Raw genomic sequence first — 26,349 nt, 5'->3', positions numbered from 1 at the left:
CTTGAGATAGAATGAGCTAGTTAATTTTATCCTATTAAAACTAACTCTCTCTCTGTCTTGCTCATGGGGTCTGCTCAATCTTTCTCTGTATCTCTCTTTCCCTTCCATCCTTCCTTTCTTTTTTTCTTTTTTTTTTTCTCTGTCACCCAGATTAGAAATACAACAGCCATTCACATTCCTGATTCTCCTGCTGATGAATACCGAAGCTTTGACTTGTTCCATTTCCACACAGGCAAGTTGATATCTCCCCAGTCAGCCTGTTGGCCCCCCTGATACTCTTGGGTACTCACTTTATTGGTGCCAGAACTGGTATAGACCCTGTTCTGCTTATCATACTACAGCTCAGCTAGATCAAATGTTTAATGAGCATCAGCTTCCCAATATTAGGGTTTATAGTGGTGGGCTGCCCTGCTCAAAACTAATAAATTTCCATACACTGTAGCCTAACTCCACCTCAACTTTTGAAATATGTCTGAATACACAAGAGCACTACTTTCAGCTAGGGAGGATTGGAGCATGGCCTGCTGACTACTTCCTTAAAGAAACACAGATTCTTCATGTGAAATAAATCATCTGGAGCCGAGTCCCTGTGTTTCCCTTTCCATAATGTTTGCCTAACCTTGATCTGTGCAAACCCTGACCTCCAATACCACCAAAGTTTTGGATCTATTACTCCAAGACTCTGACCATGTTCTCTTGCCTAGCCCTTTGAATATTTTCTGGATTTTTACCTCAGAAATTATTATAGACTGCTCACTTGGAGAACACTTTGAACTGTGTCCCTTTTCCTCAGACTTGCTGATTATCTCAGTCTGTTAATCACCTACTAATCCTAGGCACCCACTGTTTTCCTCTCACTTTTTCCTCCCTGAAAATTTCCCTATCCCCAGTGGGGCTTGTTTTATCTCATCCCACAAAGCAAATACCCACCATTCCAACACACTAGGAGAAAGCTACAGAATTATAGAGCTAAGGGGAAAAGTGTTTTCTAGTGATAAATGAGAAATAATTCAGATCTTATTATGTAGCTTTCAGTCAACAAACACTTACTAATAGAGTGGCAGCTAGATTACTCAGTAGATAGAATACTGGGCCTGGAGTCAGGAAGACCTGAGTTCAAATCCAGACTCGTACACTTATTACCAGGCAAGTCACTTAACTTCTGTTTGTCTTAATCCACTGGAAATGGAAATGGCAAAAAAAAAACACTCTAATACCTTTGCTAAGAAAGCCTCATAAACAATATTGGCCTGGTATGGGGTCACAGAGAGTTGGACAATCTTGAATAACAAAACTACCTGAACAATGTGCTTGATGCTGGTGATTCCAAAACATTCTACCATTAGGGAGCTTATAACTTATCAGATACAAGCAAATATAAAAAGAAGGGTCTAATGGGGATTTGGCACATGCCCAAACTACCCCACATAGAATACCATTTGTTACATACCAGAGACTGCCCATATCTTTAAAATGACCTCATTTGACAGACTTTCCTTCTCTTTCCAGCACATCCAATGATAAAAGACTTATTCACTCTCAGAAGGTGACACCATACACTAAGGGAGGAGGGCTAAGAAGTCTGAGAACTTCCCCCCTTCCCTTAGACCACATGGTCCCAAGAAATAGGCTCAGGTTTAGTCTGTTTCCTTTGTCCCTTTCTGTTCTAGTTTCAGACAATGGAGTCTCCAGTCCAAAAGCTCAAGCCATTGAGATTTTAGGCTCTAGCATTCCAAATACATTACATCCAGTTCAGTTAAGAAATTAGGGTGCAAGATGGTGGGTCAGTGGACCTTTGGACTTGAACTTAGTAAAACTAGTATTACCAAAGAATTAAATTGAACTATAAACCTAATTCTCTGACTCTTCTGAGACCGAGATATAGGGGGATTATAATTGTACTTCCAAAATTGGGAGAAAAAAATTTTTTTACTATATGTTTGCAGCAAATATTCCATTGTGAAAGCTATTCTGCCAGGCAGGCACAGTGGATTGAGTTCTAATCCCGAAGTCAAGAAGAAGACCTAAATTCAAATCTGGCCATAGACACTTAATGCTTCCTAGCTGTTTGACCCTGGGCAAGTCACTTAATCCCAATTTCCTCAGAAAAAAAAAAAAAAAAAAAAAAAAAAAAAGAAAAAAAAAAGAAACTAATCTGCTTTTAAGTGGTTTGATGGAATTGAGGTGCATAGACCCCCCCCCAAACTGGGGGCTCTAGTCAGTGGCAGAGAACTAAGACTCAGAATGGAAAGCAGAGGATTATAAATTTCTAAGCTGTATATCATCCACAGGCACTTTTCTCAATTGTAGCAGCTACACTGACTGCATGATCCAGACCTTGCTTTGTAATTCAAGAAAGGTTACATTAACTCCCTGCATTTCTATAAGTATTGCTTCAAATAAGTACATATTCTACTCAAACACAGCCCTCTTGACAGATCTCAAGGATGTATTTAGCATCACTAAGGCAGAGTTGTTGCTACTATTTCTATATTAACCAGAAGTGTCAATTATAGCCAGCTGGATATACTCATCAATTAGTCACAAGACTATCTTCTTCATGAATTTCTGAAAAAGAATCAGAAAGGGTGTATCCTATACTCTTTCTCTTTTTGTAGGCCATGGTGCTCTTTGCTAAAAGTATAAGCCCTCTATGTGAAGTTTTTACCAGCCATTGGGCTATTCCTTTGTAGCCTGGCAACATCCTCATATCTTAAGAATGATAGGAACATTATCTTTAGATCTTGGCACATGTGCAATAAGCTAACTTTTCCACTTAAGAAGTATAAAAAGTATCATCAATGCTTAATTGGCTTAGGGGTCTAAAGGCTAGAGTCCCTGACACAACTTCCTGGTAGTTCCTCCCTCAGACTTCTGACTGGCAGACTAGAAGCAGAACCAATACAAGCACAAGGAAGTTTGTATTAGCTGAATCCATGTTGTAGCTTTAATGAATATCATTCCCCTACCATGGCTAAGTGAACTTCCTTTTGTTAACTGTCAAAATGTCAGATGTGCTATGAGCACCTTATTTCTTTAAATTTTAAGCCTCAGGTACCAGGACAACCTGTATCAGACTTGGCATACTACACAGGGGTGGGAGGAACCTCTTACCCAGAGACTTCAGCATGAAATAGAATTCTTTGTTTGGGAACAAAAGATTAGACCCAACTACAGCATGTCACAGTGATCTTTATGGGAGAATTATCCAGAGAAAATATATCCAGTTATTGTATATCCTCAAGGTCCCAGATTCTGACTTCAAAAACACAACGAGAGATGGGCTCATGTTATAGTCTCCAACAATATTTACCAAAGTCTAGCTGTGGAATATTAGATCTATGACTATATGAGCTTACAGGGTAAGTAAAACTATTCTTTTCTTTTATAAAAATTCCTTCACTATTTTAACTGGCAGACAACAGAATCCCTAGCAAGAATGTAACCCAAATCTGATGAAAGGAAAAAAAGGTATAAAACAGACTCGGAGAAGTGGTAAAGAAATGTGGTAATATATTGGATTACTTGTCATGTAAGGGAAGAAATGGGGGGAAGGGAGAGAAAAAGTTTTGGAACACAAGGTTTTGCAAGGATAAATGTTGAAAATTATTTATGCATATGTTTTGAAAATAAAAAGGTTTAATAATAAAAAAGAAAGAAAGAAAAGAAATGGTAGTATACCATGATATGGATAATAGCAACTTAAGTTTCTTTTACAACTAAAACAAAGTTATAATAGGTTGGAAAATTTGAAATTGGTTGTTAACATTTTGAATGCTGTCCAACCATAGCTGGATATGAAAATAGTAAAGAATTTAATCTCTTATGAAGCTGAAAAATCTCAGGAATAACTTCTAAGATTTGATGCATTGTTATATGATGGGCCATAGCTCTTCAGTATATAGTAGAGTATTTTTGTTTTCTTTGCTGAAATATGTTCTTCCAAGGGACTAACAGGAATGCCACTTCCAGTATATGTTCCTTGGTTTAAAAAAAAAGTCTTTTGGAAAATGATAACACTTTAGCTTGTGAGATATTTATGGATACTTTTGCTTCAGAGTATGGTACTTGTCATCAAATTGAAATTGGCATCAGCCTAATAAGCCCAATAGTTGATTTTTTTTTTTTTCTGAGGCAATTGGGATTAAGTGACTTGCCCAGGGTCACACAGCTAGGAAGCATTAAGTGTCTCAGGTCAGATTTGAACTCAGGTTCTCCTGATTTCAGGGCTGGTTCTCTATCCACTGCACCATCTAGCTGCTCTAATAGTATTCCTTTAGACAAATAGCAAAGTCAAAGAACTACACAAGTTGAAGTAGATATATGGTACAAACAGTCAAATTATTGTAAATATCTCTCCAAAAATACATTCAATGAGCAATCACATTTTAAAATTGAAGTTTACATAGAAATTAGAACATGGAAAAATTTTAAATCTACATTGATGCTCCTGATGATAGCCGTCATTCAAAATGCCTGACAAACCAAGCAGGGGTTCTGTTGGCAACAAATTTTGCCAGAACAAAATCATGATGCTATTAAATACATTACTTAGAGCAAAGGTGTCAAACATAAGGCCTATGGACTTCATGGCATATAGCCAGAATTATCTGAGCCAGATTAAATTTAATTGGGAAATATTTTTAAAAATAAAACATAATAAAACATAGATAATAGATATATGATGTTCTAAGTTAATATGCAGCCAGAGAACCTACAAGGATCTATATGTTCAGTTTAGTTGTTTTTATTTCTAAGTGTGACATCACTAATTTAAAAAAAAAACATGAACCATATATCTCCCATGTGAAGTCAAAATAATGGTGGGATTCAAGATACATCTTTTAGTAATGAAGACAACTCTGATTAATTTTTAAAATTATAGATATTTTAAAAAAAATAAAGGAGGAGGGAATATAGACTCTGACAACATAAGATCCCTAAACACTATTACCAACTGAGATCAAATACTCCCCCTACTTCCTAACCTCTCCTACAAGGAAAGTGGAAATATTCACTGAATTGGAATTCAGGCAAGTCATGAGATCTTAATTCTAAAGCTTTAAGAGAGCTCAGTGGTCATTTTGTCTAACCCCCTCTTTTGTAGATGAGGAATGTGAGGTTCAGAGAAATTAAATGATTTGCCCAAGATCCACAGGTATAAGAATCAAAGGTGGTGGGATTATGAGCCTAGAAGTTCTTCTGTTTTTTCCCTATATACCACACATTGTGTCTCATAATTATATAATCTGATCTGGACATGGGAAAGTGAGAATAACTTACATTTATATAGCTTTATATACAGGAATCATTTTCAAGTTTATTTTAAAGATGAAAAAAATAAAAATATATATAATAAAATATTATATATAATATATTATTATATAAAATATATATATTTTTTAAAAGTGATCCTCAAAGTAGTAATGGGCAAAACACATAGCAATTGGGGTATAAAGTCTAGCAAGCAAGATTGTTTCCCCAACCAGTAGTGCTATACTAAGAGTATAGGTGTAGGAGAAAAATTACAGCCATGACTAGTAGAGAAGGAAAGTAACAAAGTCTAGAGATGAATGGTAGGGCAACCAGAAACTGCAGGATAAGCACTATATAGGGACAAAGAAGTTACTATCCCAAAGTGTTGGCTTCTCTTTCACCAATGTTGAAAATTGATTATTATTGAAATACTGGCAGAGGTATTCCATTTTCCATCAATTTGTTTACCTTCTTGAGCTTTAATTGAGAAGGCTCTTGAGATGTGGTTTAGTTGGGACTCAAACCAATCTCAATAGACTGAGATGTGTGTACTTTTTTTTTACCTAGAGTGTTGGAATTGAAATCAGATGATGTTCATTCAAATTTCATATCTTCTACTTACTGTTTGACTTTAGGTCCACTTAGAGTCTCAATTTCTTCATCTAAAAAACAAAGGTTTTAGATTGTTACTTAACTTCTCTTAGACTCCAAGACCCAGTTTCACCAGCTCTAAAATGAGGAGGTTGATAATGAGGAGGTCGCATTCAGTTCTCAATCTATAATTTTCTATTGTTTTTCAATTGTACAATTGAAGCTACATGCCCCAGCAGACAAAGCCCTAATCATGAATTCAAGATCTGATTTCAGATTGAGTCTCAGACACTCAGATTAACTGTGTAACCCTGGAAAGGCACTTAACCTCTGTCTAGTTAGTTCAGTGATCTCAACTGTAAAATGGAAATCATGAGCTAAAGTTGTGAGAATCAAGTGGAATATTTGCAAAGCACACAGCAGTGTCAGACACATAGTAGGCACTTAAATGCGTATTTCCTTCCTTGGCTACCATTTCACTTCATTTGACAAGAACTTCAAATGTTTGCAGCTAAGAGGTTTTTTTGGATTATTTTGCATTAGTTAAAGTTTTGCAAGAAATAGCGATTGTTTTTCATCTTCCATTTATTTAAATAGATAAGGCTCGACTTCAGTACTTTTAAAGCAATTATTTTGTCTATTATGTGCAATAAATATATATATATTATATAATATTATATATTATATATAAATGATATATTATATAATGATATATATATATATATATATATATATATATATTATAGAGTCAGTTCTCTATATATTTTGGAAATGAGGCCTTTATCAGAACTTTTAACTGTAAAAATGTTTTCCCAGTTTGTTACTTCCCTTCTAATCTTGTTTGCATTAATTTTGTTTGTACAAAAGCTTTTTAATTTGATATAATCAAAATTTTCTATTTTGTGATCAATAATGATCTTTAGTTCTTCTTTGGTCACAAATTCCTTCCTCCTCCACAAGTCTGAGAGGTAAACTATCCTCTATTCCTCTAATCTATTTATGATCTCATTCTTTATGCCTAAATCATGGACCCATTTTGATCTTATCTTGATATATGGTGTTAAATGTGGGTCCATGCCTAGTTTCTGCCATACTAATTTCCAGGTTTCCCAGTAGTTTTTGTCAAATAATGAATTCACATCCCAAAAGTTGGGATCTTTGGGTTTGTCAAACACTAGATTGCTATTTTTATTCACTATCTTGCCCTGTGAACCTAACCTATTCCACTGATCAACTAGTCTATTTCTTAGACAATACCAAATGGTTTTGGTGACTGCCACTTTATAATATAGCTTTAGATCAGGTACAGCTAGACCACCTTCCTTTGATTTTTTTTTTAAATTAATTCCCTTGAAATTCTCGACCTTTTGTTCTTCCATATGAATTCTGTTGTTATTTTTTCTAGGTCATATTCTTCTTTCTTAAAATTTAGTATTGACCTTGATCTTGCTATGATTAGTGGATGGTTTACACAGGCTTCATACTCTCATATGTCTCCTACATCAATAACCAGTTCTTTATGTGTGGATGTATATGTGTGTGTATATGTTTGTCTGTATGATATAATTCAGAGTTCATCATATAAGTACTTTTTAACTCTCTTTTTGAAGTATTTGCAATAAATAAACATGAGATATCTGAATAATAAGTAAGTCAAATTTTTCAATCTCCTTTCATGGGCCCACTTTCACACTGAAGTCACCAAATAGGACCTTGTCAACTTCTTCACAGACTTTATTCCCTAAAGTATATGTTGATTCATGGTACTCCTTTGGCTCCTGCTCATCATCAGCACTAAGATGAGATGCATAAATATCACATGAAATATTTTCCCTTGGACATATTATGAAATCAATTTAGCTTACTTCTAATGAGAAAAATCTAAGAACCACCTCTGCATTTGCATATGACTTTTTTTGTTGCCATGTTTTGCCTTTCATGAGAATTTCAGCAGTGATGTGGTTCATTATGTCAAATCACTGGTCTTTGAACACAGCTCATATTTAAAGCAGAAAAAAAAAAAACTGAATTGGGATCAGTTCCAATTGATTAGTAATGAACAGAACCAGCCACACCCAGCGAAAGAACACTGGGAAATGAGTGTGGACCACAACATAGCATTTACACTCTTTCTGTTATTGTTTGCTTGCAATTTTGTTTTTCTTTCCAGGTTATTTTTACCTTATGTTTAAGTACGATTTTTCTGTGCAGCAAGATAACTGTATAAATATATATACATATATTATATTTAACATATACTTTAACATGTTTAACATGTATGGGACTACCTGCCATCTAGGGGAGGGGGTGGAAGGAAAGAGGGGAAAAGTTGAAACAGAAGGTTTTGCAAGGGTCAATGCTGAAAAATTACCCATGCATATGTTTTGTCAATAAAAAGCTATAATTAAAACAAAAACAAAAAAAACTGGATTGTGGCAGCTAGGTGGCGCAATGTATAGAGCACCAGTCCTGAAGTCAGGAGAACGTGGGTTCAAATGTGACCTTAGACATTTACCACTTCCTTGCTGTGTGACCCTGGGCAAGTCAACCCAATTGCCTCAGCAAAAAAAAAAAAAAAAAAAAAAAAAAAAAGAAAAAAGAAAAAAAAGAAAAGAAAGAAAGAAAGAAAGAAAGAAAGAAAGAAAGAAAGAGAAAAGAAAGAAAAGAAAGAAAGAAAATTTGAATTGAAGTTTATAGAACACTCAGGAGGAGGATGATTCTTGGTGCTATTTGTCCCATTTCTACCACTTCATCATTGTCATTGTGGAAGCAAAAGGCCTACCCAAGACTGAGGACAATTTTTTTTATATTTTCTTTTGTTTCAATAGGTTCCCATAGTCAAAAAAATCATCATCTGACACCTAATCTACTATAAATGAATGTCTCTGACTTTGGGTGGATTGGTCTTCAGATAGAAGACAAAATTTGTCTTCTCAATATTGTCCTTCCAGCACGGAAGAACCAGCCAGAGCTTATGCTTCATTGACATAATCTTTAAGAACCAAAAATCACCTCCATGCTATGATGGGACATTGGAAACGAACTTTGAGATGATATGTTTCTTATATTTAAAAATATCTAAGTTTTTGTGTTATCAGTAAGAGGTGATTCTTCTAACAATACAGATTACCATTCATTCCTTTTTGTTCAGCTGCTTGTTTAGTCATTTCAAATTCTTCATGACCCCACTTGGGGTTTTCTTGGCAAAGGTACTAGAACGGTTTGCCATTTCCTTTTCTAGCTTACTTTGTTTTACAGATGAAGAAACTGGGACAAAAAGGATTACATGACTTGCCCAAGATCCCACAGCTAATAAGTATGTGAGACCAAATTTGAATGCACCAAGAGTATTCTATACTCCAGATCAGGCACTGTATGCACTGAGCCACCTACCTGCTCTCTTAGTTCTCTTAGTCTATTCTAAATATCCTGTTCTAAGCCAAGAAAAGTAAGTCTCTTACTGTATGAAAAATACTCTACCACAATTCTCAAATATTAAAGATTCAAGCAGCTTATGACTTCCCAGAATAATTTTTGTAACATTAGAAAAACTGTTCAACGTTTAAAAATAAAATTTATATTCTTTTAAAAATTTAAGTATCACTACCAAAGTATTGTTCAAAAGTTGATTTTTTTTTTTTTTTTGCTACATGTAAATAAAATAAAACTCTCTTATGGTGAAAAAGACATTTCTTTTTTCAGAAAAAAAATCATAATATTTCTTTGCTTCCATATCAACTAAATTACCAAGAAGAAAGAGAGATTTTTAACTTCTCTATCTTGATATCCTCCAAATTAGCACACCATCTTCCTTTAGTTTCTAAAGGTTTTTGTGCCTCTTATGTCCAGAACTTTAATACAAGGAGGGAAAGTTTAAAAGTTACCATAAACCAGTTAACCCTGTTTCTATGAGCAAATACTTCTTAATATAGAGAATTAGATTTTTGATCTTCCTTAGATCCCTTCTATTTACCAGTTGGTCCCTGGTCTTTAAAACTGTTTAGTAAGGCATTGCCAATCTTATCCAAGTTGATAAGAGTTCTTTATAATCTAGTGCTTCAAATCAGTCAGAGACCCATCTCTAACTTATAATGTTAAACTCAAAAGATGGACCTTTCTGAAAGATATGATCTAGTAGTCCAAAAAGTTATTTTATTTATTATTTCCAAGTTATAACCTTTAAAACTCTGAAGACAATCATATGAAAGTGTGCTGGTGGTTCATAATACTCTACTGGAATAATTGCTCTGTATTCAGTTCCTTTAGTATATCTTGATGATGGGGTAGTTCACTGGCCATACAGGAAAAACTACTGTATCTGTACTTATTTTTTCATCTCCATCCTCTTTAACTCCACCTCATCCAGGTTTCATTCCAACCTCATGCAGGAGACCCAGTTCTATAGTGAAGAAACTTCCCTTCATCTTGGAGCTCCTTTTCTCACATTCTTCAATCATTAGTCTTCACTAGAAGCTGGCTTTCCTCTGACAATGCTGACTCCCTGAATATTTTCTCCAATGTTGGTTATACCTTCTCTCACACTGGCCAACAACACATTGGTCCTGGAAGGGAAGTTGAATACTTCTTGCTTCCAAATTTTTTCCCCTCTATCACTCAATAACCTTCTTCATTTCAAGTACACTTAATCAAAACATTTCACCCAATCCAAACTATGGAGACTGTAGTATAAGAACCCACATATGTTGTTAAATCTTGTCATTTCCACTTTCACAATCACAATATCTCATATATACATCTTTTTTTTCCCACTCATATAATCACCACAGTAGCATAATTCTTTGGTATTTCTTGCTTGGACTATTACAAAAATTTTCTAACTTGTCTCCCTTACTCAAGTTTCTCCCCATTTTGATCCATCCTCCAATCAGCTGCCAAAGTAATTTTTCCTAGGTATGCTAATGCACTGTTGGAATTAAGAACTGGTCCAAACATTCTGGAGAACAATTTGAAATTATGCCTGAAGTACTATAAAATTGTGCATAACCTTTGACTCAACAATGTCACTAGATCTCTAACTCAGAGAGATCAAAGGAAAAGGAAAATATTTTTGGCAACTCTTTTTGTGATGGCAAAGAATTAGAAATTAAGGGGAGATCCATCAGTTGGAGAATGGCTAAACAAGTTGTGGTATATGAATATGATGGAATACTATTGTACTGGAAGAAAGGATGAGGGAAATAGTTTAACAATAACCTGGGAAAACTTGAATGAACTGATGTAAAGTGAAATGAGCAGACCCAGGAACACACTGTGAACAGTAATAGCAATATTGAAACAATGATTAATTGCAAAAGACAGCTAATTCTGATCAATACTATGATCCAAAACAATTCCAAAGGACTTAAGTTAAAAAATGTTAAACCCTACATAGAGAAAACTAGTAAGTTTAGGTTGAAGCATATTTTTTTCACTTTTCTTTTTGCAACATGGCTATGCAAAATATAGAAATGGGGGAAAAGTAATTTTTTCTTAAGTACAGATCTGATTATGACATGTTCCTGCTCAATAAACTCCACTGGCTCTCTATTGCATTTAGAATCTAATATAAAATAGTTACTTTAGCATTTAAAACTTGTTCCAACCTGCTTACTTCCTATCTTTCCAGTCTTCTTAGATCATAATTCTTCTCTACTGTCTATAGTACACTGGTCCTAATTAGGCTCCTTACATACAACTCCATCTCCCATCTCTATGCATTTGTACTCGATATTTTTCATGTCTAGAACGTTCTCCTGATTCACCTCTGATATCTAACTTTCCTGCTTTTCTTCAAGACTGATCTCAGATCCCTTCTGCAAGAGCTCTTTCCGGGTCTTCTACATACCTGCTCCTCCTTTATTTATATTCCCTCAATCCCTTAACTACCCAATTCTTCAGAATCCTTAAATATCACCACTTAAGTCCTTCACTCTATCACAACCACACAAATAGTGGTTGTGATAGTATTTTTTTAAAAATTATTACTCTCACATCTTCCACTTAGCTCATTTAAAACTTTTACCTTCTCTTGACTATAACTTCCTATCACTGCACCTCTCTCATGTTCACTTCCCACCCCTAACCTATTCTTACTTATGAAGTCTTCTATAAATGGGTGAAAATTGATTTAACTGATACAGATTCCAGAGCCCTAGGATGCATGTATGCTAAGGTTAAAAATGGAGAGAAGAGGTTTTACCCACACCACCACCAATCTCCTCCTGGATGACACAGTATTATCTTCAGTATGTCTTTTCCCTTCATTCCTCACTCCTTATGAGGCAATTTAGAAAATACCTGCATTTCACTACTCCTGACTATACTGCTCTCTTCCTCTACTGACGACAGGGCAATTTCCTGTTGTCACCTTGCTGACTGAACAAAGTACAAAAACAGTTGTATTCATTCCATTCTATCATTCCATATCTAGAAGCCACCCCACAGTAAGCTGTCCGTAGCCAAGTGCAAATGGAGGCCTCATTCCAAAATATATCCCTTATTGGCACTTATTCTCTTCCCTGACTTTTGAGTAATAATGAAAGTTGTATTTTTTTTTAACTATTTAACTTCTCTTCACTGAAACTCTTGTATTATATCTTCCCATTCCTCTGCCTCTCAGTCCTTCCTCAAACTATTATTCCTTTTCTAACTTCACTTTCTTACCTCTTCAATCTCAACTCAATGGTTAGCCATTTCAACTCTGTTATCTTCTACTCTCAAATCTCTTGCCCCCTTATCCTATCACTGCCCATTTCTTGCCAAATCGCAGTCTGAATTATTTCCACCATCTTCCTCATCTTCCTACTCACACAAACTGCAGATTACAGCTGGAGGAAATCTGAGAACTATGCTAATGGATACATTCCAAATTCATGTTAACCAACTTCATCTGAAATCTCACATATGCAAAGCAGTCCTTTCATTCTTCTCTAATTGATTACCTATCTCTTTCCACAGAAATTGTTAACTTTCCCTTTCCTTCCCTTCTCAAGATTCCTACAACTCCCCCTTCTACTCCTGTCTCAGTTAAGACACTATGTGTTACTTAGAAAATTAAGGTCATTTAATATGAGCTTCCACTTCTCCCATTCTCTTCATTTGAAAATCCCTTGACATCAGCTTTCACTCTCTCTTACTTTTCCTGAGTCTGTCAAAGATAACCTCCTCTTCTTGCCAAAGTTAACCCTGTTATATGTGTACTTGTTCCTTTCCCCTCTTGTCTTCTCTGATATATTTTATCTCCAGTAACCCTCCACTTTCAGCTTATCTACTAATTCTTTCCCTACTGTTTCATTCATGCCCACATCTTGCCCATCTTAAAAAAACCTTCACTAGACCTCTTCATCTCCTCAATCTATTATTCTATATTATCTCCTCTTTCTCAGCCAAGCTCTTGGAAAAAGTTGTCTACACTTGCTGCCTCTCCTCTAACTCCTCAGTCCTTTGCAATTTGACTTCCAATCTGATCACTCTTATTGATATTACCTTCTTCAAAGTTATCAATTATCTCTCAATTGTCAAAGCTGATGGTCTTTTCTTATTCTTCATTACTCTCAAGCTCTTTGCTGATTTTGACACTAATGAACTTATTACTCCTATTTACTTTTTACCTTATTACTCTTTCCTCTCTGAGTTTTTAATGACATTCTTCTCACCTCATTTTCTTTCAACTTGTTTACTTTTGTCTCCTTTGCTAGCTCATTAATATTATATTACATTACTATATTATTATAATAGTATTAACTGTGAATGTTCCCTAAAATTCAATTTTAAGTTCTCTTCTTTCTCTACATTCTTGATAACTTCATCAACTTCTGTGGTTTTAAACCATCATATTTATGCTGATGACTCATAGATATATGTGTGTATGGACATTTCAAACTAGATGTCCTATAGACATCTCAAAGTCAACATGACTTTATCATCTTTCCTCCAAAATCTTCCCCTCTTCCAGACTTCCCCATATCAATTTGAGGTACCAGTGTCCTAACCAGTTAGTTTAATAATTTTGGCATTATCCTTCACTCTTCACTTTCCCTCACTCCATATAACCTTGCATCTTCTATCTAGCATCTGACCCCTTTTCTTCTCTTATACATCTACCATCTTAGCTTATGCCCTTTATCACCTTTCAACTAGATTCATGTAAAAGCTCCTGTTTGGTCTCCCTGCCTCAAGTGTTTCCCTACTCTAATCCATCCCATATATCACTACAAAAGTGATTTTCCTAAAGCATTGATCTGATCATGTGACTCTCCAGTAGCAGCCCTTTTTTGTTTGTTTGTTTTTTGTTGTTGAAGCAATTGGGATTAAGTGACTTGCCCAGGGTCACACAGCTAGGAAGTGTTAAGTGTCTGAAATCACATTTGAACTCAGGTCCTCCTGACTTGAGGGCTGATGCTCTATCCACTGTGCCACCTAGCTGCTCCTGTGACTCTCCAGTAAAATTTAATAAACTCTAGTGGCTTTCTACAATCTACAGAAAAAAAAAAAAATGTAAATACCTTTATTTAGCTTTTAAAGTCCTTCACAATAAGGCTAGAAAAGTACTACCCTCACAGGATATTATTCCCTCTCCACTACTATAACACTTTACCCCTCCCATCCCATACATTCTAATACTGCAAAACTCGTCTCTCAGTCGACATTCCTCCATTTTCCATCTCAATGCCTTTGCATTAGCTATTTCTCATACCTAGATTTCACTTCTTCCTTAATGGTCTCACAGTCTTTCTCTTCCTTTAGCCTATAGTTCAAGTACCATTTCCTACATAAAGCATTTCCTAGTGTTCCCCAGTTGATAGTGTTCATACTCCCCAAATAGCTTTTATTTAAATACTTTGTTTATATATGTATTCATTAACTTTATGATGTATACCATAAAGTTAATGAATACAAACATAAAAATTAGAATGTTAATTAGTCAGAAGGGATTTTTTTCATTCTTTATACTTGCATCTCCAAGCACTTATAACAATGTCTGGTGTATAGTAGCTTAGTAATTGATTCATTAATTGCTTCAAGTCCTCAGAACAGCCTCTGACCAACATTTTATCTGAGCTTTTTTATCTCACTTTGATTTGATCAGTTTTAATTAAACAAAGGACCTTTTTGTTCCTTCAAATCAAAATGTACACTTGTAAAAGGAACATTTAACATAAATTATAATAACAGATCAATCTCTCAAGAGAAGTACCATGTCTCCAAGTCTCCTGAAAACTTTTTCATTTCAATGTGTTTTCTTTAGATACAGCAGAATTTCTTTCCTTCTGTGTTCTTTGAATTCACTAACAGAATTGAAAAAAAAAAAATGTCAAAACTGCCTAAAGACACCTAGTTTTCTTGTTAATAGTGTTGGTCTTTTGTGTTTTCTAGGTTACAGTGACCAAAATATTTATCACATCCTTCTTCAAAAGTGTTAACTTTTTTTTTTTTTTTTTTTTTTTTTTTTTTTTACAAAAGCTGCCTGGAAGATCAGAGTTTTGCATTTTTAATCTGTGCTTAAAAAACAAACAAAAAAGAAAAACCAAAAAAAAAAAAAAAAAAAAAAAAAAAACCCAAAACATTTCTTGCTCAAAATCATTATGTTTTAAGCAAAACAGCTGCATTTATAACTACTAACAAAAAAAATTGCTATTTCCTCCCAAAAGTATAAATTGAGCCCTTGACAACCTGATCTTACTGGGTCTGTAAGCAAGCAAAATCATGAGATCCTAGAATGGAAGGGTTAGAACTGGAAGGAAACTTTAGACCTCTAGATCAGGGCTTCTTAAACTTTTTCCACTCACAACTCCTTTTCACAAGAGAAACGTTTATGTAACCCCAGGCTTATAAGTATATAAAACAGGTATACAAATCAAACATTTTCTGATAATAAATCAAAATCTCACAACATCCACATTCAGTTATGAGACCCCATCTGGAGTCAGGAACCACAGTTTAAGAAACCCAGCTCTAGATCAAGCTCCCTTGCTTTAGGAAATCAAGAGTGATCAATTATTAAATACTAATTATGTGTCTGGCATTGTGCTAGATGCTAGGAATACAAAGAGTCTCTGTCGTCAAAGAACTCACAGTTTATCCAGGAAAGATAACATGTATGTGTATGTATGTATGTCTCTACATGCATATGCATATGTAACACATCAATACATGTATATATCTGTTACATATATGAAAACATTTGTATATATACAAAATAGATACAATATAATGAGGAAGAAGGTGGAATGTACTCAATATCTCTAAAAGCTTCTTTTAAAACAAGGATTCTCAAAAGGTTGCCTAGCTCCTTAGGAGTACTGAGGAACTTTTCAGGGTGTCCACAGGCCCTGTTAGGAACCAAACTATTTTATAATAACATTCAGGCTTTTTTTATAAGATGGCAAATACTATTAGATATGAACCATAAAGACAGGAGGTCCTTGGATAACCACAACAATTTTTAAGAATGTAAAGGGACAAGATTCCTGAGATGAAAATTTTGAGAAACTCTGATTTAGAAAATATCTTTTAAAGATAACCAATTCAATGAAATAAGAGGATTTTCAAGCATTCAAGATGAAAAGACCCGAGTTGAATGGGAAATCTGATTTTCAAATACGGGATGCTGGAGAAGCATAATAAGATAATCAGGAAAGAATCATAAAAGATTTAATAAGATTTATCTGTTTACATTCCTACATAGATGGGTGTAACTCATTAGAACTTTCTCATTATTATGGCAGTTTGAAGGAATATATGTAGACAGAAGGTACAAGTGTGAGTTGAATATAAAGGGATAAGATTTTTTTTTAAATGATGAAATTAAGGGGTGAGAGAAATGTACTGGGAGAAAGGGAAAGGGAGAAGTGAAATGATGTAAATCATCTGCTATGAAAAAAGAAGCAAGATAAAGTTTTTACAATAAAGGGAAAAGGGGAAGGAGAGAATGAATGAGTAGACTTTTCTCTCATCAGAATTGGCTCAAAGAAGAAATAACATAGACCCTCAATATGGGCATAGAAATCTATCTTATCCTGTAGGAAAATAGGAGGGGAATAGGTTAGGGGAAGGAGAGAGGGTGATAAAAGAGAGAACAAATTGAGGGAAAGTCTTGTCAATAAGTGAAACATTTTTGAGGATAGACAGGATAAAAGGAACAAGAGAATAGAATAAATGGGGGAAAATATAATTAGCAGTAGTAATTCTAAAAAGAATTTTAAAGCAAGTTTCTCTGATAAGGCCTGATTTCTCAAACATAGAGGGAACTGAGTCAAATTTATTAAAATAAATAAATAAATAAAAAGAACCATGCCTCAATTGATAAATGACCAAAAGATATGATCTATGCCCAAAGGGATATAAATCCATGCATACTAACAATACCACTATCAAAAGAGGCTTTTTTTGTTTGTTTGTTTGTTTTTAAGGAAAAGGACCTAATGTACAAAAATATTTGTAGCAGTTCTCTTCTCAGGGCAAAAAATTGTAAGTTTAGGGGATGCCCACCAATTGAGGAATGACTGAATGAATTGTGGTATATGATTGTCATGGAATATTATTCTATAGGAATAGGAAATGGGAAAATGATGAGCAGAATGCTCTCCGAAAGAAAAAAAAAACCTGGAAAGTCCTCCAAGAAATCAAGCTATTACAAAGTAATAACAATGTTCTGGAATGACAACTGTAAATGACTTTGCTATTCTTAGCAATACAGTGATCCATGACTACTCTGAAGGACTTATGATGAAAAATCTTGTCCATATCCAGAGAAACTGACTGGTCCAAAGACAAATTGAGGCATTCCTCCTCTCTCTCTCTCTCTCTCTCTCTCTCTCTCTCTCTCTCTCTCTCTCTCTCTCTTTAATTTTATTTTCTGGATGGATTTTTTTTTTTTTTATTAGGGTGGGAGATCTATGTTTTCTTTCACAACATGACTTCTCTGGAAATGTTTTGCATAACCACATGTGACTTCTTAATGGAGTTTGGGGGTTGGGATAAGGGAAAGAATCTAGAACTCAAAAGTTTAAAAAAAATTAAAAATTGTTTTAAATGTAACCGGCAGAAAACATTAAATAATTTTTTTTTAAAAAAGAAAGTATTTTTTGAGCTTAGACTTGAAGGAAATGTAGTTAATAAGAAATAAAATGTGAAGGTCAAGAGGATATGCATTCTGGAAACTGTGAGCAAATACGAGGCATGGAGATAAACAATTTAGTGATATGTATAAAGAACAGTAAGCCCAGTTTGGCTACAATGTACCTGAAGGCAAATAATAAAATTGGAAAGGCCCAAAAAAGAGGCTTATATCTCATTCTTCTATCTAGCATATATAATGGATAGTGCAGTGGATTTAGAGCCAGAGAAAGGTTCAGTTCTGACTTTGATTCTCATTACCTGTGTAAACTTGGGCAAATGACAACCTTTTAAGGCCCTCTTTTTCCTCATCTGTAAAATGAGGGGATTTTACTAAAGGACCTCTGAAGTCCCTTTTGGCTCTAAATCTATAATCTACAGTTTAACAGTGAGCCAGTGGGAGTTACTGAACAGGGAAGTGACAGTGGTATGAATGTATTGTTTTATGAAAATGACTTTAGAGTTGTGTGGAGAGTGCATTAGAGAGGGGAAAGGTTTGAGGAATGGAGACCAAATAAGGGACAGGGGTGGTGAATGCCTAACCTAGAATATTTGAATAAAGAAAGAGGGGATGATTCAAAAGATATTGTTGAAAAAGAAATTACAAAATCTGACAATTGATATACAAATATATGTATATATATAGGTTACATAAGAGTGAGGAATTAGAAATTGCATTAAGGTTGCAAAATGGAGTGACTAGATACATCTAGAGTGCCCATAATAAGTTTGCAAAACAGGTAGGCTAATTGATTTCTAATCCTAAAGTCACAAAGCTCCTGCCATGAAATTCATAGGCTGGAAGGAACTTCAGAATCCAACCTCCACATTTTAAGTTCTTTTCCCATGGATCACACAAAAATTAATAACAGAACCAAGATTTGAACTCAATTCCTCTAATCCTAAAACCATTGCTCTTTCTGCTATACCACAATGTATTCTCTATTCAGCTTTACCCTGTAGGCTAAGAATGGGAAATGTCCTGCCAAAGCAACTGCAGGCGATGATGAGCTGAAAGCTAGGTACAACAACCTCCCACTGCTTGAATTTTTAAGTTGATAATTTTGTATGGCCGGCAAATGATGTTATAAATATCCTTTGGCCTTTGGCAGAAATATAGTTCCCCACCCCTGCTGCAGGCAAATGGAGATTAGTTGGGAGAGATTCCAGAGGAGAGGTCAGGGTTGATGGATGTTCATTGTAGATTAAGAATATAATCTGGAAAACAACTACTCTGTTGTTCAATTCTTCATATTTTAGTTTCTCTGCTGGTACCCAGTGGTTCTCAGACTTCCTCAGGGCATGTCCAGCATATAGTAGATACTTAATAAATTTTGTCAATCTATCACATAACATTTATTAAGTACCTACAATATATGAGCATTATGCTAAATTCTAGGGATAGTATGAAAAAAAAGCAAAAGGCAGTCCCTGATCTCAAGGCGCTCACAGTTTAATGTGGGAGACAACATGTACAAACAGGATAAACTGAGGGGTAATCTCAATGGGAAAGCATTAAAATTAAACAGAATTGGAAAATTCTGTTTCCAGGCTTTTTGCTAAGGTAGAACTTTAGTTAAGACTTAAAGGAAGCCAGGGTGAAGAGCTAAGGATGAAAATTACAAGCATGGGGAACAGCCAGTGAAAATACTTTTGAGTCAGGAGATGGAGTATCAGAGCCAGCTAAAAGTTAAAGTTCATAGAACTCCAGACCTAGAGTTGAATTGAGAAGACTAAACTCAAATCTAAACTCAAATCTAGCTGTGCAACCTCTGAACAAGTCATTTAATATATTTGACTTAATTTTCCCAACTGCAAAATGGGGATAATAATAGTGCCTATCTTCCAAGGTTATTATGAAGATCAAATTAGATATTTGTAAGGCACTTTAACATAGTGGCAGGCACAGAGTTTATTTCCTTTCTTCTTGTTTGAGGAATATCAAGGAAGTCAATTACACTGGTTATAAAAGTACAAGTCTATAAAAATAGACTTAGAAAACTGTTGATTGCTTTTAATCAGGACCTAAAATATCCATGACACCAATTAATCTCACATAAATTTGTTAAAGATCTAGCATATTTTTGAGTTTCTATTCAGTTAATTATACTCACCTTCATTTTTTAACATATTAATCAAAAAATTGCTATTTCATTAAGTTAACTTCAATTCTATTCAAATTATTGGATTTATTCTAAACACTCTCCATTGTAATATATTGGAAAGAGCATTGAAAGTGCAAACACCGAATCTGGGTCTTTATGTTGATTAAAATTCTACCATTTACTACCGTGTGACCTTGGAAAAATCACTTGATTTCCCTGAACTTCAGTTTCCCTATCTGTAAAATAAGAGACTAAACTTGATGATTATCAGAGATCCCTTTAGATATCTATGACAACAATCCTGTTAAATAACAATGGAATTGTGCCTAAATGCCCTCTCATTTCCCTCCTGGTTCCAGATATGTGATCATATGATGATTTTCACATCTAAAAAGTTAAGGGGAAAAATTAAATGATTATGTAAGGTGTATGTGATTCTATTATACTGTAAACTCTTACTTCAAGAGTCCCAGAATCTGCTAATTTTTACAGATATAATCAGTACCTTTCCCATTTTAATGAATTTAGGAGTTTGGGAGAGCAAAGTGATCTCTTTACATAAATCCAGTGTTTTTGCTAAGAAGAGTAAAATATTTTATTTTGAAAATTAAAATTTATTTTTAAATATTGTTTCCTTGCTAAGGCATTTGTATTTGAGTCTGTTTTAATGTTTTAGAAATTCATGGTAAAATTTTTTAAAAAGCATTTGTTCATGCAGGTGGTCTATTCCATATCTGCATTCTAGTTCTCCCTCTTTATCTGGATTATCCTCTTTACATATGCAATTTCCTTCCAAGGAACTCCTGCAGTTTTTGGTTCCAGGCTGCAGACCACATCCTAGGTGGGAGAATATGAGAAACAATAGGAGGGAAACCAAGTGGGCCAAGATGCTTTTATCTTCAGTGAATCAGAATTTTCCCCTCATTTTCCCCTGCTGGGATAACAACACTGACACTCTTGACAAAGGTTGAAACCAGAGGTCAAAAACATTGTATTTTATAGATGACTGATTTCTTCTTCCAATAGTCCTGCCCTCTTAACCCTGAATGGCAAAATGCTGTCCTTCATTGACAATTTGCTATTGAATAACTTAAATATTACATGAATCACATTCAAAATAGCAGGGTTTCCTAGTAATTGAAGGTGACTAAAATTTGGCCTTGCCTAGGAAAAGTTTATATGCATCATTTTCCGTGACAATTAATAAAATGGTCTGTGTACCTGCAAGATTATATTATAGTCTCCCTGGAATCTGTACTGGGATCTGCCTTCCTAGTCCTAGAAGCCAAAAGGCAGTAATATATAAAGACTTTATGTATAAACTAGTGTATAAAGACTCCTGGGACTTGACACATATCTCTGAGCTATGTCAGTCATTCAATAAACATTTGTTAACCACTTACTATTTTCTAGGCACTATTCTAAGCACTTAGACAAAGAAGAAAGATAAAAGACAAGCTATACCCTTGAGATACTAACAATCTAAAGGAAGAAACAACATGAAAATAATTATGTAAAATAAGTTAAGTACAGGGTTAATTAAGACCACTTGGTCTCAAAATAGAATCCTTACTATCTTTGATAGGAAAAGAGACTGGATAAATGATTTCATTAGTTGAGGGAACTCTTAGGTGAGAAAGTTCCTTTTCTCCCTTTACCTTTGAAGGTTAGCACCTTCTCTGAAATTTTTCTCTAAAACATTGAGAAGGATCAAACTAACAGTATATGAGCAAAATTTAAACTCAGATCTTTCTGGCTTCACTTATCTATGCACTAACCCATGCCAAGATAGATCAATAAAATAGTAGTTGGTGGCCTATCAGGCCTGTTATTTTTTTTGACCATAATATAGTTTTGGTTGAACTTCTTTTTCCACTAACACTATTTTAGGTTCCAAACTCTGAGCTGATGAATGAGTGATTTATAAGGGTGAAAGGATTAAACTATTTTTTGCACACCACTGGCACTGGCAAGGTAGATGAGTAAAGATAGGGTCACTGTATTTGTGTGTGCCTAATTTTAGGTGGGAATGGGGAAGGGCTTGTAGGAATTATGGGTAAATGAAAGGTTATGTGAATTTTTTTGACCAAAACTATTTTCAAGCCTGGTACCGCAATTATATATAGCTTTGGATCCTATTAATTTATCTCACTATGACACTCTTAGCCATCTTCAATGATTTCAGTATCTTACTCATAGCTTTTCCTCCCTATTTTCTTCCCTCACAGTGGGGGGACTTTAATATCCCCATTATATGGGAGACTATAAATATATTTAATATATGCATTAATATTCCCTCAAATATTTATACTTTCTAGTTCTTTAACTTACTCATTTCCCATGACCTACTCTTCCACCCCATTCTAACCACATACTTCCCTAAGTAATTCATCATCTCATTCACCACAACAGTTTTTCACTCCTCAAATGACCACACAGTTCCTCCTGCTCCCACCCCCTCAGCTGAGAATCTTAACTCATATTTCAATGAACAAACATTGAGTCCATTGATCAATCTTTTCTCCCCTGTTCCTCATCTTATATCACTCCATTACCATCTATCACTATCTCCTGTTTCATAGGAAGAGGTGACCTTTTCCCTTAACATGCATAAATAATCCATCCACTGAGGTGTATAAGGTATTCAAGGAGGGTTCTAGCACCTCTGGTGTGAGGGCTGCTCATCCATCCTTGCTGTCTATCTACCTGGCACTCAATGCTCACCTGCGGTCTCAAGAAGCTATAGCACAGCAGCCACACCTCTGTAAACCATTTCACTGGATGGACTAAACCAGGTTAAAAATAACCAATGGGCCTCAGATCTGTTGGAAAGCTAGGAAGGTATCTATCCCAAGCATGGAAGATTTTTCCTATCAGTGGACAAATGATAACAATTTGTTTCAATGACCATGGAGATGCTGAAGCAGGCATTGTGGAGCACTTAGAGCTTGGTCAAACATCAAAGATCATCCATTGTACTCTTAACCATTGTCAATCCTCTTAATGTTTGTCTTGCCACTAGATTTCAATAACTCTGAGAGAGAACATGATAATTTCGTGCAATTTTGCCCCATCTAAATCAAATTCACACGCAAATCAAGATATCACCCCATGATGTCATTGGCCCTCTTCAAAAACAACAATAGTCCATCCATTTCATCTTCCCCAAAAGATTGGTCCTTTCATCCTCCCCACTTTCTCAGTAATCTTCTATTGTTACCTGCCTATTGGCTGCTTCTTTATTACCTACAAATATGCATATGTCTCCCACATCAACATAAAAATTTCAATTGATCTGTTCATCCCTACTATCATTTTATATCTTTCATTCCTATTATGACTAAACTTGAATGAGCCATCCACAGTATGTTCCTTCCATCCTTTCCTCTCTCTTTTTATTTCTTTGCAATCTGACTTTGGACCTCATTATTCAACAGAAACTGCTTTTTGCCAAATCTAATAGTCTTAAAAAAATCCTCACCTATCTGCACCCATCTGCAGCCTTTGACATTGTCACTTTCCTTCTTTTCCTTGATATTCTTCTATACAGGTTTTTGTACCATTGACTCTCTCAATTCAATTTTCCTTCTACCTAACTGATCCTCTTAGTCTCCTTTGTTAGATCATCATCCATATTATTATTGCTAATAGTTAGGGGTTCAACAAGACTCTATTTTGGGCCCTTTTTTCTTCTCTATTTTTATTAATGATATCAGTTCCCATGGTTCCAGTTATCATCTTTAAGCAGGTGACTCAGATTTGCTTATCTGCTGCTAACCTTTCTCCTGACCTTCACTCTTACATCTCCAATTACCTCCTAAGACATCTTGAACTGGATGTCTCAAAGACATTGTAAATTTAACATCTCCCCAAATTCACTTATTATATTTAATTGCTAAAGTTACCAACATCTTCCTAGTCACTCAGACTCACAATTTGTCTATTCCTACTCTCTCTCATCCCTCCCCCCCCAATCCAGTCAGTGGTCAAGTACTGGCATTTTTACCTTCATAATCTCTCTTCTAGATGCCCTTTTGACTCTTCTCTGACACTGCCACTATGGACAAGAGGTTTGATTTTAGCTGCTGTTTTAAGAGCAGAAATTTATCAGGAATTATTTGAATAATGAGTGAAATGTAAACATGTTTTGTTAGCAATCCTTAAAAATTCCTTTTATCCTGAAAAAGTTTAGTTATCAATATCTCCACAAACTGAAATAAGAGTTATAGTAACTTAAATCAGGTTTTTTAAAAAAAAAATTTTGACAAATGTTCCCTTGTATGTGTCTTGTGCTTAATATATCTTTGTATAAAGGAATAAATTATCTTTCCCATATTTGATTTATAATAAGCACTTTATTAATTTCCTTTTTTTTGAGAAAGGCTCTGAAAATCAGACATTGTAGAATCATTTTGACAGGCTAAAATCAGATTTCATGGATCAAAAAAAATTGAGAAAAGGGAGCTTTCTCTCCCTCAGGTCTGAACCCTTCTAAATACATACCTTGGAAACAGAGATGGGGAAATGCTCTAGGCACTTAGGATTCAATAACAGTTCCTTTAAGTTCAATTCTCATTGATTCACCTTTCCCTGAATCTTTGCAACAAACTGTATAACAAGTCCAGCAGTTACCACAGTGGCTGGCAGAAAGTAGTTATTAAATAATTGCTGATTCGTTAATATTAGTCTTGTTTATACCTACCTCTAAATTTTAAAGATCAAAAACAAAAGTATAGCCTAGGTGCTCTCAAACTAGCCCTGACATCTTTATTGTTTGATTATCTTTATCAGTGAGACAACACTACCCAAAAGGCTCACCACAAGGCCCTATCAAGGCTAGAAAAAACTTAGATATGGTGTGTTGATAGGGATGATGATAAGACATTTTAGTGGTAGAACAAAGGCTTCAAACTTTAAACTTGCTAATAATAAAGATTTACCTGGAGCCAAATTCCTTTTGGACCAACTTTTCTTACATTTCTTACAATAACATTTTCTTACAAGTGTAGCAAACTGTTTCTTTCCCTGAGCCATTTAGGGCAAGGATGGTAGGAGTATGTTGGCTACTTCTCTAGATTTAATTGCCAAACATTAAGGCCTACATTTGCTTTTACCAAACCCAATGTCTCTTTTCTTTAAGACAGGAATGAGAAACTCAGTATGATCAGGTTTTTGATTGTCAAGATAAGGACACTATAAGCTTTAACTGTGCCATTGAACTTCTTGGGAACTTTAATGTCTTTTTTGGAATTTATTTTTGTTCTAGATTTAACAAACAGCAAATAAAAAGAGCATTTCTATATACAAAGTAGGACAGAAAAAGAGGATTTAAAATAAAACCATGAAATTTTATTATGTATACTTTTTCTTTTTAAGTATATAATAAACTCAACATTTAACTTTTAAATCTGTTCTGCTTGTTCCTTCTGAGTTTCTTCTGCTTTCTTCTATACATTTTTTAAAAGCTACAATAATCCTATCTTTTTTTCTTTTCCTTTCCTTTCTTTCCATAATTTTCTTTTCTTCTTTCGACAACTCTGTCACTAATCAATTCTTATAGCACAATATTATTCATAATTGATAGGCAACACATAGTTTCCAGTTCCTTGCTATAACAAAAAGATCTATATTAAATATTTCTGTACAAATGAGTCTTTAAGAAAAAATTGGGGCATAGGCCTAAGAATGTTATTTTTAGATCAATGGATACTCAACAGTTTAGTGATTTGTTTGGACATAGTTCCAAATTCCTTTAAAGAATGTCAATGAGTTCACAGCTCTATCAGCAGCAGGATTTTCCTAAAGTCCTATCATTTTCTATTTTTGTCATTTTTGACAATCTAATGAATATGAAGAAGAACTCAGCTTTGCCTTGCATTTTTCTCATTATTATTGATTAGTCTATTTTAGTCTATTTTTGTTATTAGTGAGAAATCACTTTTGAAGAACTTTTAATATGCCCCCATTGTGAACACAATTAAATCCAACTACCTTATTTCAAAATATTTCTGTACCTCCTTATCCAATCTTATCTCCCTCCCACTTTACCATTACACAAAAGCTCCATTTTAGCCAATCAAACCTATCCATTATTTTCCAGAAAAAAAATCATTTGCATTCTCAGATATAAATCTTTACTATACTCTCCTCCTCTACCTAGAATAACTTCTTTCTTCTATGCCTATTTTAGTCCTATTCATCCTTCAAAGCACAATTTGAATCTCAAAAATTAAATAGGATTTCCATTTTTTAATGGAGTTGTGATTTCATTATTATGAGA

The 26,349-nt window shown here is 34.7% G+C and overlaps 2 long non-coding RNA genes across 2 annotated transcripts in view; one reads left to right on the top strand and one right to left on the bottom strand.

The window, feature by feature from the left end:
- The window catches only part of LOC141566262 (uncharacterized), a 205,693-nt gene that overhangs the window by 141,795 nt on the left and 37,549 nt on the right, over positions 1-26,349 (bottom strand). The window contains exon 2 of the long non-coding RNA XR_012489263.1: positions 5,879-5,918. This is a non-coding gene — a long non-coding RNA (uncharacterized LOC141566262). The remainder of the gene's footprint in view (positions 1-5,878; positions 5,919-26,349) is intronic.
- Positions 1-26,349, top strand: part of LOC141566263 (uncharacterized) — an 81,127-nt gene that overhangs the window by 30,416 nt on the left and 24,362 nt on the right. The gene's annotated exons all lie outside the window — the stretch shown is intronic.

The sequence above is a fragment of the Sminthopsis crassicaudata genome, chromosome 4, assembly GCF_048593235.1.
Source record: "Sminthopsis crassicaudata isolate SCR6 chromosome 4, ASM4859323v1, whole genome shotgun sequence".
Classification (NCBI taxonomy): Eukaryota; Metazoa; Chordata; class Mammalia; order Dasyuromorphia; family Dasyuridae; genus Sminthopsis; species Sminthopsis crassicaudata.
Note: the sequence above shows the minus strand (reverse complement) of the source record. Positions and strands in the feature narration are given on the sequence as shown.